Here is a 9,972-nt window from a genome sequence, read left to right as displayed (position 1 = left end):
ATTCTTTTATTACCTTCTACAAAGTGTATAAAAATTCATCCGCTGCGAACAGGATTCGAACCTGTGCGGGCATTGCCCATAGGATTTCAAGTTCAACGCCTTAACCACTCGGCCATCGCAGCTTCTTGTTGAAGGAAAAGAAAATATTACGTGATTCTTTTATTTCCTTCTACAAAGTGTATAAAAAATCATCCGCTACGAACAGGATTCGAACCTGTGCGGGCATTGCCCATTGGATTTCAAGTCCAACGCCTTAACCACTCGGCCATCGCAGCTTCTTGTCGAAGACAAACAAAACATTACGTGATTCTTTTATTACCTTCTACAAAGTGTATAAAAAATCATCCGCTACGAACAGGAGTCGAACCTGTGCGGGCATTGCCCATTGGATTTCAAGTCCAACGCCTTAACCACTCGGCCATCGCAGCTTCTCGTCAAATACGCATAAAATATTACGTGATTCTTTTATTACCTTCTACAAAGTGTATAAAAAATCATCCGCTACAAACAGGATTCGAACCTGTGCGGGCATTGCCCATTGGATTTCAAGTCCAACGCCTTAACCACTCGGCCATCGCAGCTTCTTGTCGAAGGAAAAGAACATATTACCTTATTCTTTTAGTACCTTCTACAAAGTGTATAAAAAATCATCCGCTACGAACAGGATTCCAACCTGTGCGGGTATTGCCGATTGGATTTCAAGTCCAACGCCTTAACCACTCGGCCATCGCAGCTTCTTGTCGAAGGCAAAGAAAATATTACGTGATTCTTTTATTACCTTCTACAAAGTGTATAAAAAATCATCCGCTACGAACAGGATTCCAACCTGTGCGGGCATTGCCCATTGGATTTCAAGTCCAACGCCTTAACCACTCGGCCATCGCAGCTTCTCGTCACATACGCATAAAATATTACGTGATTCTTTTATTACCTTCTACAAAGTGTATAAAAAATCATCCGCTACGAACAGGATTCGAACCTGTGCGGGCATTGCCCATTTGATTTTAAGTCCAACGCCTTAACCACTCGGCCATCGCAGCTTCTTGTCGAAGGCAAAGAACATATTACGTGATTCTTTTATTACCTTCTACAAAGTGTATAAAAAAACATCCGCTACGAACAGGATTCGAACCTGTGCGGGCATTGCCCATTGGATTTCAAGTCAAACGCCTTAACCACTCGGCTATCGCAGCTTCTTGTCGAAGGCAAAGAAAATATTACGTGATTCTTTTATTACCTTCTACAAAGTGTATAAAAATTCATCCGCTGCGAACAGGATTCGAACCTGTGCGGGCATTGCCCAGTGGATTTCAAGTTCAACGCCTTAACCACTCGGCCATCGCAGCTTCTTGGTTAAGGAAAAGAAAATATTACGTGATTCTTTTATTACCTTCTACAAAGTGTATAAAAAATCATCCGCTACGAACAGGATCCCAACCTGTGCGGGCATTGCCCATTGGATTTCAAGTCCAACGCCTTAACCACTCGGCCATCGCAGCTTCTTATCGAAGGCAAAGAACATATTACGTTATTCTTTTAGTACCTTCTACAAAGTGTATAAAAAATCATCCGCTACGAACAGGATTCCAACCTGTGCGGGCATTGCCCATTGGATTTCAAGTCCAACGCCTTAACCACTCGGCCATCGCAGCTTCTCGTCACATACGCATAAAATATTACGTGATTCTTTTATTACCTTCTACAAAGTGTATAAAAAATCATCCGCTACGAACAGGATTCCAACCTGTGCGGGCATTGCCCATTGGATTTTAAGTCCAACGCCTTAACCACTCGGCCATCGCAGCTTCTTGTCGAAGGCAAAGAACATATTACGTGATTCTTTTATTACCTTCTACAAAGTGTATAAAAAATCATCCGCTACGAACAGGATTCGAACCTGTGCGGGCATTGCCCATTGGACTTCAAGTCCAACGCCTTAACCACTCAGCTATCGCAGCTTCTTGTCGAAGGCAAAGAAAATATTACGTGATTCTTTTATTACCTTCTACAAAGTGTATAAAAATTCATCCGCTGCGGACAGGATTCGAACCTGTGCGGGCATTGCCCATTGGATTTCAAGTTCAACGCCTTAACCACTCGGCCATCGCAGCTTCTTATTGATGAAAAAGGAAATATTACGTGAATCTTTTATTACCTTCTACAAAGTGTATAAAAAATCATCCGCTACGAACAGGATTCCAACCTGTGCGGGCATTTCCCATTGGATTTCAAGTCCAACGCCTTAACCACTCGGCCATCGCAGCTTCTCGTCAAATACGCATAAAATATTACGTGAGTCTTTTATTACCTTCTACAAAGTGTATAAAAAATAACCCGCTACGAACAATATTCGAACCTGTGCGGGCATTGCCTATTGGATTTCAAGTCCAACGCCTTAACCACTCGGCCATCGCAGCTTCTTGTCGAAGACAAACAAAACATTACGTTATTCTTTTATTACCTTCTACAAAGTGTATAAAAAATCATCCGCTACGAACAGGATTCCAACCTGTGCTGGCATGGCCCATTGGATTTCAAGTCCAACGCCTTAACCACTCGGCCATCGCAGCTTCTTGTCGAAGGCAAAGAAAATATTACGTGATTCTTTTATTACCTTCTACAAAGTGTATAAAAAATCATCCGCTACGAACAGGATTCGAACCTGTGCGGGCATTGCCCATTGGATTTCAAGTCCAACGCCTTAACCACTCGGCCACCGCATCTTCTTGTCGAAGGCAAAGAAAATATTACGTGTTTCTTTTATTACCTTCTACAAAGTGTATAAAAAATCATCCGCTACGGACAGGATTCGAACCTGTGCGGGCATTGCCCATTGGATTTCAAGTCCAACGCCTTAACCAATCGGCCATCGCAGCTTCTCGTCAAATACGCATAAAATATTACGTGATTCTTTTATTACCTTCTACAAAGTGTATAAAAAATCATCCGCTACGAACAGGATTCGAACCTGTGCGGGCATTGCCCATTGGATTTCAAGTCAAACGCCTTAACCACTCGGCCATCGCAGCTTCTTGTTGAAGGAAAAGAAAATATTACGTGATTCTTTTATTACCTTCTACAAAGTGTATAAAAAATCATCCGCCACGAACAGGAGTCGAACCTGTGCGGGCATTGCCCATTGGATTTCAAGTCCAACGCCTTAACCACTCGGCCATCGCAGCTTCTTGTCGGAGGCAAAGAAAATATTACGTGATTCTTTTATTACCTTCTACAAAGTGTATAAAAAATCATCCGCTACGAACAGGATTCCAACCTGTGCGGGTATTGCCCATTGGATTTCAAGTCCAACGCCTTAACCACTCGGCCATCGCAGCTTCTCGTAACATACGCATAAAATATTACGTGATTCTTTTATTACCTTCTACAAACTGTATAAAAAAAATCCGCTACGAACAGGATTCCAACCTGTGGTGGCATTGCCCATTGGATTTCAAGTCCAACGCCTTAACCGCTCGGCCATCGCAGCTTCTCGTCAAATACGCATAAAATATTACGTGAGTCTTTTATTACCTTCTACAAACTGTATAAAAAAAAATCCGCTACGAACAGGATTCCAACCTGTGCGGGCATTGCCCATTGGATTTCAAGTCCGGCGCCTTAACCACTCGGCCATCGCAGCTTCTTGTCGAAGGCAAAGTAAAATATTACGTGATTCTTTTATTACCTTCTACAAAGTGTATAAAAAATAATCCGCTACGAACAGGATTCGAACCTGTGCGGGCATTGCCCATAGGATTTCAAGTCCAACGCCTTAACCACTCGGCCATCGCAGCTTCTTGTCGAAGGCAAAGAACATATTACGTTATTCTTTTAGTACCTTCTACAAAGTGTATAAAAAATCATCCGCTACGAACAGGATTCCAACCTGTGCGGGCATTGCCCATTGGATTTCAAGTTCAACGCTTTCACCACTCGGCCATCGCAGCTTCTTGTTGAAGGAAAAGAAAATATTACGTGATTCTTTTATTACCTTCTACAAAGTGTATAAAAAATCATCCGCTACGAACAGGATTCGAACCTGTGCGGGCATTGCCCATTGGATTTCAAGTCCAACGCCTTAACCACTCGGCCATGACATGTTCTCGTCAAATACGCATAAAATATTACGTGAGTCTTTTATTACCTTCTACAAAGTGTATAAAAAATCATCCGCTACGAACAGGATTCCATCCTGTGCGGGCATTGCCCATTGGATTTCAAGTCCAACGCCTTAACCACTCGGCCATCGCAGCTTCTTGTCGAAGGAAAAGAACATATTACGTGATTCTTTTAGTACCTTCTACAAAGTGTATAAAAAATCATCCGCTATGGACAGGATTCCAACCTGTGCGGCCATTGCCCATTGGATTTCAAGTCCAACGCCTTAACCACTCGGCCATCGCAGCTTCTCGTCAAATACGCATAAAATATTACGTGATTCTTTTATTACCTTCTACAAAGTGTATAAAAAATCATCCGCTACGAACAGGATTCGAACCTGTGCGGGCATCGCCCATTGGTTTTAAAGTCCAACGCCTTAACCACTCGGCCATCGCAGCTTCTTGTCGAAGGCAAAGAAAATATTACGTGATTCTTTTATTACCTTCTACAAAGTGTATAAAATATCATCCGCTACGAACAGGATTCGAACCTGTGCGGGCATTGCCTATTGGATTTCAAGTCCAACGCTTTAACCACTCGGCCATCGCAGCTTCTTGTCGAAGGCAAAGAACATATTACGTGATTCTTTTAGTACCTTCTGCAAAGTGTATAAAAAATCATCCGCTATGGACAGGATTCCAACCTGTGCGGGCATTGCCCATTGGATTTCAAGTCAACGCCTTAACCACTCGGCCATCGCAGCTTCTCGTCAAATACGCATAAAATATTACGTGATTCTTTTATTACCTTCTGCAAAGTGTATAAAAAATCATCCGCTACGAACAGGAGTCGAACCTGTGCGGGCATTGCCCATTGGATTTCAAGTCCAACGCCTTAACCACTCGGCCATCGCAGCTTCTTGTCGAAGGCAAAGAAAATATTACGTGATTCTTTTATTACCTTCTACAAAGTGTATAAAAAATCATCCGCTACGAACAGGATTCCAAGCTGTGCGGGTATTGCCCATTGGATCTCAAGTCCAACGCCTTAACCACTCGGCCATCGCAGCTTCTTGTACAAGGCAAAGAAAATATTACGTGATTCTTTTATTACCTTCTACAAAGTGTATAAAAAATCATCCGCTACGAACAGGATTCGAACCTGTGCGGGTATTGCCCATTGGATTTCAAGTCCAACGCCTTAACCACTCGGCCATCGTAGCTTCTTGTTGAAGGAAAAGAAAATATTACGTGATTCTTTTATTACCTTCTGCAAAGTGTATAAAAAATCATCCGCTACGAACAGGAGTCGAACCTGTGCGGGCATTGCCCATTGGATTTCAAGTCCAACGCCTTAACCACTCGGCCATCGTAGCTTCTTGTCGAAGGCAAAGAAAATATTACGTGATTCTTTTATTACCTTCTACAAAGTGTATAAAAAATCATCCGCTACGGACAGGATTCGAACCTGTGCGGGCATTGCCCATTGGATTTCAAGTCCAACGCCTTAACCAATCGGCCATCGCAGCTTCTCGTCAAATACGCATAAAATATTACGTGATTCTTTTATTACCTTCTACAAAGTGTATAAAAAATCATCCGCTACGAACAGGATTCGAACCTGTGCGGGCATTGCCCATTGGATTTCAAGTCAAACGCCTTAACCACTCGGCCATCGCAGCTTCTTGTTGAAGGAAAAGAAAATATTACGTGATTCTTTTATTACCTTCTACAAAGTGTATAAAACATCATCTGCTACGAACAGGAGTCGAACCTGTGCGGGCATTGCCCATTGGATTTCAAGTCCAACGCCTTAACCACTCGGCCATCGCAGCTTCTTGTCGAAGGCAAGAAAATATTACGTGATTCTTTTATTACCTTCTACAAAGTGTATAAAAAATCATCCGCTACGAACAGGATTCCAACCTGTGCGGGTATTGCCCATTGGATTTCAAGTCCAACACTTAACCACTCGGCCATCGCAGCTTCTCGTCACATACGCATAAAATATTACGTGATTCTTTTATTACCTTCTACAAAGTGTATAAAAAATCATCCGCTACGAACAGGATTCGAACCTGTGCGGGCATTGCCCATTGGATTTCAAGTCAAACGCCTTAACCACTCGGCCATCGCAGCTTCTTGTCGAAGGCAAAGAACATATTACGTTATTCTTTTATTACCTTCTACAAAGTGTATAAAAAATCATCCGCTACGAACAGGAGTCGAACCTGTGCGGGCATTGCCCATTTGATTTCAAGTCAAACGCCTTAACCACTCGGCCATCGCAGCTTCTTGTCGAAGGCAAAGAAAATATTACGTGATTCTTTTATTACCTTCTACAAAGTGTATAAAAAATCATCCGCTACGAACAGGATTCCAACCTGTGCGGGCATTGCCCATTGGATTTCAAGTCCAACGCCTTAACCACTCGGCCATCGCAGCTTCTCGTCAAATACGCATAAAATATTACGTGAGTCTTTTATTACCTTCTACAAACTGTATAAAAAAAAATCCGCTACGAACAGGATTCCAACCTGTGGTGGCATTGCCCATTGGATTTCAAGTCCAACGCCTTAACCACTCGGCCATCGCAGCTTCTCGTCAAATACGCATAAAATATTACGTGAGTCTTTTATTACCTTCTACAAACTGTATAAAAAAAATCCGCTACGAACAGGATTCCAACCTGTGCGGGCATTGCCCATTGGATTTCAAGTCCAACGCCTTAACCACTCGGCCATCGCAGCTTCTTGTCGAAGGCAAAGTAAAATATTACGTGATTCTTTTATTACCTTCTACAAAGTGTATAAAAAATAATCCGCTACGAACAGGATTCGAACCTGTGCGGGCATTGCCCATAGGATTTCAAGTCCAACGCCTTAACCACTCGGCCATCGCAGCTTCTTGTCGAAGGCAAAGAACATATTACGTTATTCTTTTAGTACCTTCTACAAAGTGTATAAAAAATCATCTGCTACGAACAGGATTCCAACCTGTGCGGGCATTGCCCATTGGATTTCAAGTTCAACGCTTTCACCACTCGGCCATCGCAGCTTCTTGTTGAAGGAAAAGAAAATATTACGTGATTCTTTTATTACCTTCTACAAAGTGTATAAAAAATCATCCGCTACGAACAGGATTCCAACCTGTGCGGGCATTGCCCATTGGATTTCAAGTCCAACGCCTTAACCACTCGGCCATCGCAGCTTCTCGTCAAATACGCATAAAATATTACGTGAGTCTTTTATTACCTTCTACAAAGTGTATAAAAAATCATCCGCTACGAACAGGATTCCATCCTGTGCGGGCATTGCCCATTGGATTTCAAGTCCAACGCCTTAACCACTCGGCCATCGCAGCTTCTTGTCGAAGGAAAAGAACATATTACGTGATTCTTTTAGTACCTTCTACAAAGTGTATAAAAAATCATCCGCTATGGACAGGATTCCAACCTGTGCGGGCATTGCCCATTGGATTTCAAGTCCAACGACTTAACCACTCGGCCATCGCAGCTTCTCGTCAAATACGCATAAAATATTACGTGATTCTTTTATTACCTTCTACAAAGTGTATAAAAAATCATCCGCTACGAACAGGATTCGAACCTGTGCGGGCATTGCCCATTGGATTTCAAGTCCAACGCCTTAACCACTCGGCCATCGCAGCTTCTTGTCGAAGGCAAAGAAAATATTACGTGATTCTTTTATTACCTTCTACAAAGTGTATAAAATATCATCCGCTACGAACAGGATTCGAACCTGTGCGGGCATTGCCTATTGGATTTCAAGTCCAACGCTTTAACCACTCGGCCATCGCAGCTTCTTGTCGAAGGCAAAGAACATATTACGTGATTCTTTTAGTACCTTCTACAAAGTGTATAAAAAATCATCCGCTATGGACAGGATTCCAACCTGTGCGGGCATTGCCCATTGGATTTCAAGTCCAACGCCTTAACCACTCGGCCATCGCAGCTTCTTGTCAAAGGCAAAGAAAATATTACGTGACTCTTTTATTACCTTCTACAAAGTGTATAAAAAATCATCCGCTACGAACAGGATTCGAACCTGTGCGGGTATTGCCCATTGGATTTCAAGTCCAACGCCTTAACCACTCGGCCATCGTAGCTTCTTGTTGAAGGAAAAGAAAATATTACGTGATTCTTTTATTACCTTCTACAAAGTGTATAAAAAATCATCCGCTACGAACAGGATTCCAACCTGTGCGGGTATTGCCCATTGGATCTCAAGTCCAACGCCTTAACCACTCGGCCATCGCAGCTTCTTGTCGAAGGCAAAGAAAATATTACGTGATTCTTTTATTACCTTCTACAAAGTGTATAAAAAATCATCCGCTACGAACAGGATTCGAACCTGTGCGGGTATTGCCCATTGGATTTCAAGTCCAACGCCTTAACCACTCGGCCATCGTAGCTTCTTGTTGAAGGAAAAGAAAATATTACGTGATTCTTTTATTACCTTCTGCAAAGTGTATAAAAAATCATCCGCTACGAACAGGAGTCGAACCTGAGCGGGCATTGCCCATTGGATTTCAAGTCCAACGCCTTAACCACTCGGCCATCGTAGCTTCTTGTCGAAGGCAAAGAAAATATTACGTGATTCTTTTATTACCTTCTACAAAGTGTATAAAAATTCATCCGCTACGAACAGGATTCCAACCTGTGCGGGTATTGCCCATTGGATCTCAAGTCCAACGCCTTAACCACTCGGCCATCGCAGCTTCTTGTCGAAGGCAAAGAAAATATTACGTGATTCTTTTATTACCTTCTACAAAGTGTATAAAAAATCATCCGCTACGAACAGGATTCGAACCTGTGCGGGCATTGCCCATTGGATTTCAAGTCAAACGCCTTAACCACTCGGCCATCGCAGCTTCTCGTCACATACGCATAAAATATTACGTGATTCTTTTATTACCTTCTACAAAGTGTATAAAAAATCATCCGCTACGAACAGGATTCGAACCTGTGCGGGCATTGCCCATTGGATTTCAAGTCAAACGCCTTAACCACTCGGCCATCGCAGCTTCTTGTCGGAGGCAAAGAACATATTACGTTATTCTTTTATTACCTTCTACAAAGTGTATAAAAAATCATCCGCTACGAACAGGGTTCGAACCTGTGTTGTCATTGCCCATTGGATTTCAAGTCCTACGCCTAAACCACTCGGCCATCGCAGCTTCTTGTCGAAGGCAAAGAACATATTACGTGATACTTTTATTACCACTCGGCCATCGCAGAATTCGAAACTGTGCGGACAAAGTGTATGAAAAATCATCAGCTACGAACAGGATTCGAACCTGTGCGGTCATTGCCCATTGGATTTCAAGTCCAACGCCCTAACCACTCGGCCATCGCAGCTTCTTTTCGAAGACAAAGAAAATATTACGTCATTCATTTATTACCTTCTACAAAGTGTATAAAAACTCATCCGCTACGAACAGGATTCCAACCTGTGCGGTCATTGCCCATCTGATTTCAAGTCCAACGCCTTAACCACTCGGCCATCGCAGCTTCTCGTCACATACGCATAAAATACTACGTGATTCTTTTATTACCTTCTACAAAGTGTATAAAACATCATCCGCTACGAACAGGATTCGAACCTGTGCGGGCATTGCCCATTGGATTTCAAGTCCAACGCCTTGACCACTCGGCCATCGCAGCTTCTTGTCGAAGACAAACAAAACATTACGTGATTCTTTTATTACCTTCTACAAAGTGTATAAAAAATCATCCGCTACGAACAGGATTCCAACCTGTACGGGCATTGCCCATTGGATTTCAAGTCCAACGCCTTAACCACTCGGCCATCGCAGCTTCTTTACAACTACGCATAAAATATTACGTGAT

General features: G+C 42.7%; 62 non-coding genes across 62 annotated transcripts; all 62 read right to left on the bottom strand.

Moving 5' to 3' along the window:
- Positions 1 to 40: 40 nt before the first annotated feature.
- Trnas-uga (transfer RNA serine (anticodon UGA)) lies at positions 41 to 122 on the bottom strand. Its single transcript has one exon. It is a non-coding gene; the product is annotated as a tRNA-Ser (tRNA).
- A 71-nt stretch (positions 123 to 193) lies between these two features.
- Positions 194 to 275, bottom strand: Trnas-uga (transfer RNA serine (anticodon UGA)). The gene has a single exon. It is a non-coding gene; the product is annotated as a tRNA-Ser (tRNA).
- Positions 276 to 346: 71 nt separating this feature from the next.
- On the bottom strand, positions 347 to 428 carry Trnas-uga (transfer RNA serine (anticodon UGA)). Its single transcript has one exon. It is a non-coding gene; the product is annotated as a tRNA-Ser (tRNA).
- Positions 429 to 499: 71 nt separating this feature from the next.
- On the bottom strand, positions 500 to 581 carry Trnas-uga (transfer RNA serine (anticodon UGA)). The gene has a single exon. It is a non-coding gene; the product is annotated as a tRNA-Ser (tRNA).
- A 71-nt stretch (positions 582 to 652) lies between these two features.
- Positions 653 to 734, bottom strand: Trnas-uga (transfer RNA serine (anticodon UGA)). The gene has a single exon. It is a non-coding gene; the product is annotated as a tRNA-Ser (tRNA).
- Positions 735 to 805: 71 nt separating this feature from the next.
- On the bottom strand, positions 806 to 887 carry Trnas-uga (transfer RNA serine (anticodon UGA)). The gene has a single exon. It is a non-coding gene; the product is annotated as a tRNA-Ser (tRNA).
- A 71-nt stretch (positions 888 to 958) lies between these two features.
- Trnal-uaa (transfer RNA leucine (anticodon UAA)) lies at positions 959 to 1,040 on the bottom strand. The gene has a single exon. It is a non-coding gene; the product is annotated as a tRNA-Leu (tRNA).
- Positions 1,041 to 1,111: 71 nt separating this feature from the next.
- On the bottom strand, positions 1,112 to 1,193 carry Trnas-uga (transfer RNA serine (anticodon UGA)). Its single transcript has one exon. It is a non-coding gene; the product is annotated as a tRNA-Ser (tRNA).
- Positions 1,194 to 1,264: 71 nt separating this feature from the next.
- On the bottom strand, positions 1,265 to 1,346 carry Trnas-uga (transfer RNA serine (anticodon UGA)). Its single transcript has one exon. It is a non-coding gene; the product is annotated as a tRNA-Ser (tRNA).
- A 71-nt stretch (positions 1,347 to 1,417) lies between these two features.
- Positions 1,418 to 1,499, bottom strand: Trnas-uga (transfer RNA serine (anticodon UGA)). Its single transcript has one exon. It is a non-coding gene; the product is annotated as a tRNA-Ser (tRNA).
- Positions 1,500 to 1,570: 71 nt separating this feature from the next.
- Positions 1,571 to 1,652, bottom strand: Trnas-uga (transfer RNA serine (anticodon UGA)). The gene has a single exon. It is a non-coding gene; the product is annotated as a tRNA-Ser (tRNA).
- A 71-nt stretch (positions 1,653 to 1,723) lies between these two features.
- On the bottom strand, positions 1,724 to 1,805 carry Trnal-uaa (transfer RNA leucine (anticodon UAA)). Its single transcript has one exon. It is a non-coding gene; the product is annotated as a tRNA-Leu (tRNA).
- A 71-nt stretch (positions 1,806 to 1,876) lies between these two features.
- On the bottom strand, positions 1,877 to 1,958 carry Trnas-uga (transfer RNA serine (anticodon UGA)). The gene has a single exon. It is a non-coding gene; the product is annotated as a tRNA-Ser (tRNA).
- A 71-nt stretch (positions 1,959 to 2,029) lies between these two features.
- Positions 2,030 to 2,111, bottom strand: Trnas-uga (transfer RNA serine (anticodon UGA)). Its single transcript has one exon. It is a non-coding gene; the product is annotated as a tRNA-Ser (tRNA).
- A 71-nt stretch (positions 2,112 to 2,182) lies between these two features.
- Trnas-uga (transfer RNA serine (anticodon UGA)) lies at positions 2,183 to 2,264 on the bottom strand. The gene has a single exon. It is a non-coding gene; the product is annotated as a tRNA-Ser (tRNA).
- A 71-nt stretch (positions 2,265 to 2,335) lies between these two features.
- On the bottom strand, positions 2,336 to 2,417 carry Trnas-uga (transfer RNA serine (anticodon UGA)). Its single transcript has one exon. It is a non-coding gene; the product is annotated as a tRNA-Ser (tRNA).
- A 71-nt stretch (positions 2,418 to 2,488) lies between these two features.
- On the bottom strand, positions 2,489 to 2,570 carry Trnas-uga (transfer RNA serine (anticodon UGA)). The gene has a single exon. It is a non-coding gene; the product is annotated as a tRNA-Ser (tRNA).
- Positions 2,571 to 2,641: 71 nt separating this feature from the next.
- Positions 2,642 to 2,723, bottom strand: Trnas-uga (transfer RNA serine (anticodon UGA)). Its single transcript has one exon. It is a non-coding gene; the product is annotated as a tRNA-Ser (tRNA).
- Positions 2,724 to 2,794: 71 nt separating this feature from the next.
- On the bottom strand, positions 2,795 to 2,876 carry Trnas-uga (transfer RNA serine (anticodon UGA)). Its single transcript has one exon. It is a non-coding gene; the product is annotated as a tRNA-Ser (tRNA).
- A 71-nt stretch (positions 2,877 to 2,947) lies between these two features.
- Positions 2,948 to 3,029, bottom strand: Trnas-uga (transfer RNA serine (anticodon UGA)). Its single transcript has one exon. It is a non-coding gene; the product is annotated as a tRNA-Ser (tRNA).
- Positions 3,030 to 3,100: 71 nt separating this feature from the next.
- Trnas-uga (transfer RNA serine (anticodon UGA)) lies at positions 3,101 to 3,182 on the bottom strand. Its single transcript has one exon. It is a non-coding gene; the product is annotated as a tRNA-Ser (tRNA).
- Positions 3,183 to 3,253: 71 nt separating this feature from the next.
- On the bottom strand, positions 3,254 to 3,335 carry Trnas-uga (transfer RNA serine (anticodon UGA)). The gene has a single exon. It is a non-coding gene; the product is annotated as a tRNA-Ser (tRNA).
- A 70-nt stretch (positions 3,336 to 3,405) lies between these two features.
- On the bottom strand, positions 3,406 to 3,487 carry Trnas-uga (transfer RNA serine (anticodon UGA)). The gene has a single exon. It is a non-coding gene; the product is annotated as a tRNA-Ser (tRNA).
- Positions 3,488 to 3,558: 71 nt separating this feature from the next.
- Trnas-uga (transfer RNA serine (anticodon UGA)) lies at positions 3,559 to 3,640 on the bottom strand. Its single transcript has one exon. It is a non-coding gene; the product is annotated as a tRNA-Ser (tRNA).
- Positions 3,641 to 3,712: 72 nt separating this feature from the next.
- Trnas-uga (transfer RNA serine (anticodon UGA)) lies at positions 3,713 to 3,794 on the bottom strand. The gene has a single exon. It is a non-coding gene; the product is annotated as a tRNA-Ser (tRNA).
- Positions 3,795 to 3,865: 71 nt separating this feature from the next.
- On the bottom strand, positions 3,866 to 3,947 carry Trnas-uga (transfer RNA serine (anticodon UGA)). Its single transcript has one exon. It is a non-coding gene; the product is annotated as a tRNA-Ser (tRNA).
- A 224-nt stretch (positions 3,948 to 4,171) lies between these two features.
- Trnas-uga (transfer RNA serine (anticodon UGA)) lies at positions 4,172 to 4,253 on the bottom strand. Its single transcript has one exon. It is a non-coding gene; the product is annotated as a tRNA-Ser (tRNA).
- Positions 4,254 to 4,324: 71 nt separating this feature from the next.
- On the bottom strand, positions 4,325 to 4,406 carry Trnas-uga (transfer RNA serine (anticodon UGA)). The gene has a single exon. It is a non-coding gene; the product is annotated as a tRNA-Ser (tRNA).
- A 224-nt stretch (positions 4,407 to 4,630) lies between these two features.
- On the bottom strand, positions 4,631 to 4,712 carry Trnas-uga (transfer RNA serine (anticodon UGA)). Its single transcript has one exon. It is a non-coding gene; the product is annotated as a tRNA-Ser (tRNA).
- Positions 4,713 to 4,935: 223 nt separating this feature from the next.
- Trnas-uga (transfer RNA serine (anticodon UGA)) lies at positions 4,936 to 5,017 on the bottom strand. The gene has a single exon. It is a non-coding gene; the product is annotated as a tRNA-Ser (tRNA).
- A 71-nt stretch (positions 5,018 to 5,088) lies between these two features.
- On the bottom strand, positions 5,089 to 5,170 carry Trnas-uga (transfer RNA serine (anticodon UGA)). The gene has a single exon. It is a non-coding gene; the product is annotated as a tRNA-Ser (tRNA).
- Positions 5,171 to 5,241: 71 nt separating this feature from the next.
- On the bottom strand, positions 5,242 to 5,323 carry Trnas-uga (transfer RNA serine (anticodon UGA)). Its single transcript has one exon. It is a non-coding gene; the product is annotated as a tRNA-Ser (tRNA).
- Positions 5,324 to 5,394: 71 nt separating this feature from the next.
- Trnas-uga (transfer RNA serine (anticodon UGA)) lies at positions 5,395 to 5,476 on the bottom strand. The gene has a single exon. It is a non-coding gene; the product is annotated as a tRNA-Ser (tRNA).
- A 71-nt stretch (positions 5,477 to 5,547) lies between these two features.
- Trnas-uga (transfer RNA serine (anticodon UGA)) lies at positions 5,548 to 5,629 on the bottom strand. Its single transcript has one exon. It is a non-coding gene; the product is annotated as a tRNA-Ser (tRNA).
- A 71-nt stretch (positions 5,630 to 5,700) lies between these two features.
- Positions 5,701 to 5,782, bottom strand: Trnas-uga (transfer RNA serine (anticodon UGA)). The gene has a single exon. It is a non-coding gene; the product is annotated as a tRNA-Ser (tRNA).
- Positions 5,783 to 5,853: 71 nt separating this feature from the next.
- On the bottom strand, positions 5,854 to 5,935 carry Trnas-uga (transfer RNA serine (anticodon UGA)). The gene has a single exon. It is a non-coding gene; the product is annotated as a tRNA-Ser (tRNA).
- Positions 5,936 to 6,005: 70 nt separating this feature from the next.
- Trnas-uga (transfer RNA serine (anticodon UGA)) lies at positions 6,006 to 6,086 on the bottom strand. Its single transcript has one exon. It is a non-coding gene; the product is annotated as a tRNA-Ser (tRNA).
- Positions 6,087 to 6,157: 71 nt separating this feature from the next.
- Trnas-uga (transfer RNA serine (anticodon UGA)) lies at positions 6,158 to 6,239 on the bottom strand. Its single transcript has one exon. It is a non-coding gene; the product is annotated as a tRNA-Ser (tRNA).
- A 71-nt stretch (positions 6,240 to 6,310) lies between these two features.
- Positions 6,311 to 6,392, bottom strand: Trnas-uga (transfer RNA serine (anticodon UGA)). The gene has a single exon. It is a non-coding gene; the product is annotated as a tRNA-Ser (tRNA).
- Positions 6,393 to 6,463: 71 nt separating this feature from the next.
- On the bottom strand, positions 6,464 to 6,545 carry Trnas-uga (transfer RNA serine (anticodon UGA)). The gene has a single exon. It is a non-coding gene; the product is annotated as a tRNA-Ser (tRNA).
- Positions 6,546 to 6,616: 71 nt separating this feature from the next.
- Trnas-uga (transfer RNA serine (anticodon UGA)) lies at positions 6,617 to 6,698 on the bottom strand. Its single transcript has one exon. It is a non-coding gene; the product is annotated as a tRNA-Ser (tRNA).
- A 70-nt stretch (positions 6,699 to 6,768) lies between these two features.
- On the bottom strand, positions 6,769 to 6,850 carry Trnas-uga (transfer RNA serine (anticodon UGA)). The gene has a single exon. It is a non-coding gene; the product is annotated as a tRNA-Ser (tRNA).
- Positions 6,851 to 6,922: 72 nt separating this feature from the next.
- Trnas-uga (transfer RNA serine (anticodon UGA)) lies at positions 6,923 to 7,004 on the bottom strand. Its single transcript has one exon. It is a non-coding gene; the product is annotated as a tRNA-Ser (tRNA).
- Positions 7,005 to 7,075: 71 nt separating this feature from the next.
- Trnas-uga (transfer RNA serine (anticodon UGA)) lies at positions 7,076 to 7,157 on the bottom strand. Its single transcript has one exon. It is a non-coding gene; the product is annotated as a tRNA-Ser (tRNA).
- A 71-nt stretch (positions 7,158 to 7,228) lies between these two features.
- Positions 7,229 to 7,310, bottom strand: Trnas-uga (transfer RNA serine (anticodon UGA)). Its single transcript has one exon. It is a non-coding gene; the product is annotated as a tRNA-Ser (tRNA).
- Positions 7,311 to 7,381: 71 nt separating this feature from the next.
- Positions 7,382 to 7,463, bottom strand: Trnas-uga (transfer RNA serine (anticodon UGA)). The gene has a single exon. It is a non-coding gene; the product is annotated as a tRNA-Ser (tRNA).
- Positions 7,464 to 7,534: 71 nt separating this feature from the next.
- Trnas-uga (transfer RNA serine (anticodon UGA)) lies at positions 7,535 to 7,616 on the bottom strand. Its single transcript has one exon. It is a non-coding gene; the product is annotated as a tRNA-Ser (tRNA).
- Positions 7,617 to 7,687: 71 nt separating this feature from the next.
- On the bottom strand, positions 7,688 to 7,769 carry Trnas-uga (transfer RNA serine (anticodon UGA)). The gene has a single exon. It is a non-coding gene; the product is annotated as a tRNA-Ser (tRNA).
- A 71-nt stretch (positions 7,770 to 7,840) lies between these two features.
- Positions 7,841 to 7,922, bottom strand: Trnas-uga (transfer RNA serine (anticodon UGA)). The gene has a single exon. It is a non-coding gene; the product is annotated as a tRNA-Ser (tRNA).
- Positions 7,923 to 7,993: 71 nt separating this feature from the next.
- Positions 7,994 to 8,075, bottom strand: Trnas-uga (transfer RNA serine (anticodon UGA)). The gene has a single exon. It is a non-coding gene; the product is annotated as a tRNA-Ser (tRNA).
- A 71-nt stretch (positions 8,076 to 8,146) lies between these two features.
- Trnas-uga (transfer RNA serine (anticodon UGA)) lies at positions 8,147 to 8,228 on the bottom strand. The gene has a single exon. It is a non-coding gene; the product is annotated as a tRNA-Ser (tRNA).
- A 71-nt stretch (positions 8,229 to 8,299) lies between these two features.
- Trnas-uga (transfer RNA serine (anticodon UGA)) lies at positions 8,300 to 8,381 on the bottom strand. Its single transcript has one exon. It is a non-coding gene; the product is annotated as a tRNA-Ser (tRNA).
- Positions 8,382 to 8,452: 71 nt separating this feature from the next.
- On the bottom strand, positions 8,453 to 8,534 carry Trnas-uga (transfer RNA serine (anticodon UGA)). The gene has a single exon. It is a non-coding gene; the product is annotated as a tRNA-Ser (tRNA).
- Positions 8,535 to 8,605: 71 nt separating this feature from the next.
- Trnas-uga (transfer RNA serine (anticodon UGA)) lies at positions 8,606 to 8,687 on the bottom strand. The gene has a single exon. It is a non-coding gene; the product is annotated as a tRNA-Ser (tRNA).
- Positions 8,688 to 8,758: 71 nt separating this feature from the next.
- Positions 8,759 to 8,840, bottom strand: Trnas-uga (transfer RNA serine (anticodon UGA)). The gene has a single exon. It is a non-coding gene; the product is annotated as a tRNA-Ser (tRNA).
- A 71-nt stretch (positions 8,841 to 8,911) lies between these two features.
- On the bottom strand, positions 8,912 to 8,993 carry Trnas-uga (transfer RNA serine (anticodon UGA)). The gene has a single exon. It is a non-coding gene; the product is annotated as a tRNA-Ser (tRNA).
- Positions 8,994 to 9,064: 71 nt separating this feature from the next.
- On the bottom strand, positions 9,065 to 9,146 carry Trnas-uga (transfer RNA serine (anticodon UGA)). The gene has a single exon. It is a non-coding gene; the product is annotated as a tRNA-Ser (tRNA).
- Positions 9,147 to 9,217: 71 nt separating this feature from the next.
- Positions 9,218 to 9,299, bottom strand: Trnas-uga (transfer RNA serine (anticodon UGA)). The gene has a single exon. It is a non-coding gene; the product is annotated as a tRNA-Ser (tRNA).
- A 99-nt stretch (positions 9,300 to 9,398) lies between these two features.
- Positions 9,399 to 9,480, bottom strand: Trnas-uga (transfer RNA serine (anticodon UGA)). The gene has a single exon. It is a non-coding gene; the product is annotated as a tRNA-Ser (tRNA).
- Positions 9,481 to 9,551: 71 nt separating this feature from the next.
- On the bottom strand, positions 9,552 to 9,633 carry Trnas-uga (transfer RNA serine (anticodon UGA)). The gene has a single exon. It is a non-coding gene; the product is annotated as a tRNA-Ser (tRNA).
- A 71-nt stretch (positions 9,634 to 9,704) lies between these two features.
- Trnas-uga (transfer RNA serine (anticodon UGA)) lies at positions 9,705 to 9,786 on the bottom strand. The gene has a single exon. It is a non-coding gene; the product is annotated as a tRNA-Ser (tRNA).
- A 71-nt stretch (positions 9,787 to 9,857) lies between these two features.
- Trnas-uga (transfer RNA serine (anticodon UGA)) lies at positions 9,858 to 9,939 on the bottom strand. The gene has a single exon. It is a non-coding gene; the product is annotated as a tRNA-Ser (tRNA).
- Between the last annotated feature and the right edge of the window lie 33 nt (positions 9,940 to 9,972).

This window comes from Euprymna scolopes, chromosome 15, assembly GCF_053919585.1.
Source record: "Euprymna scolopes isolate OS-2025 chromosome 15, ASM5391958v1, whole genome shotgun sequence".
Taxonomy (NCBI): domain Eukaryota; kingdom Metazoa; phylum Mollusca; class Cephalopoda; order Sepiida; family Sepiolidae; genus Euprymna; species Euprymna scolopes.
The sequence above is the reverse complement of the archived record's forward strand: the minus strand, read 5'-3'. Positions and strand labels throughout refer to the sequence as shown.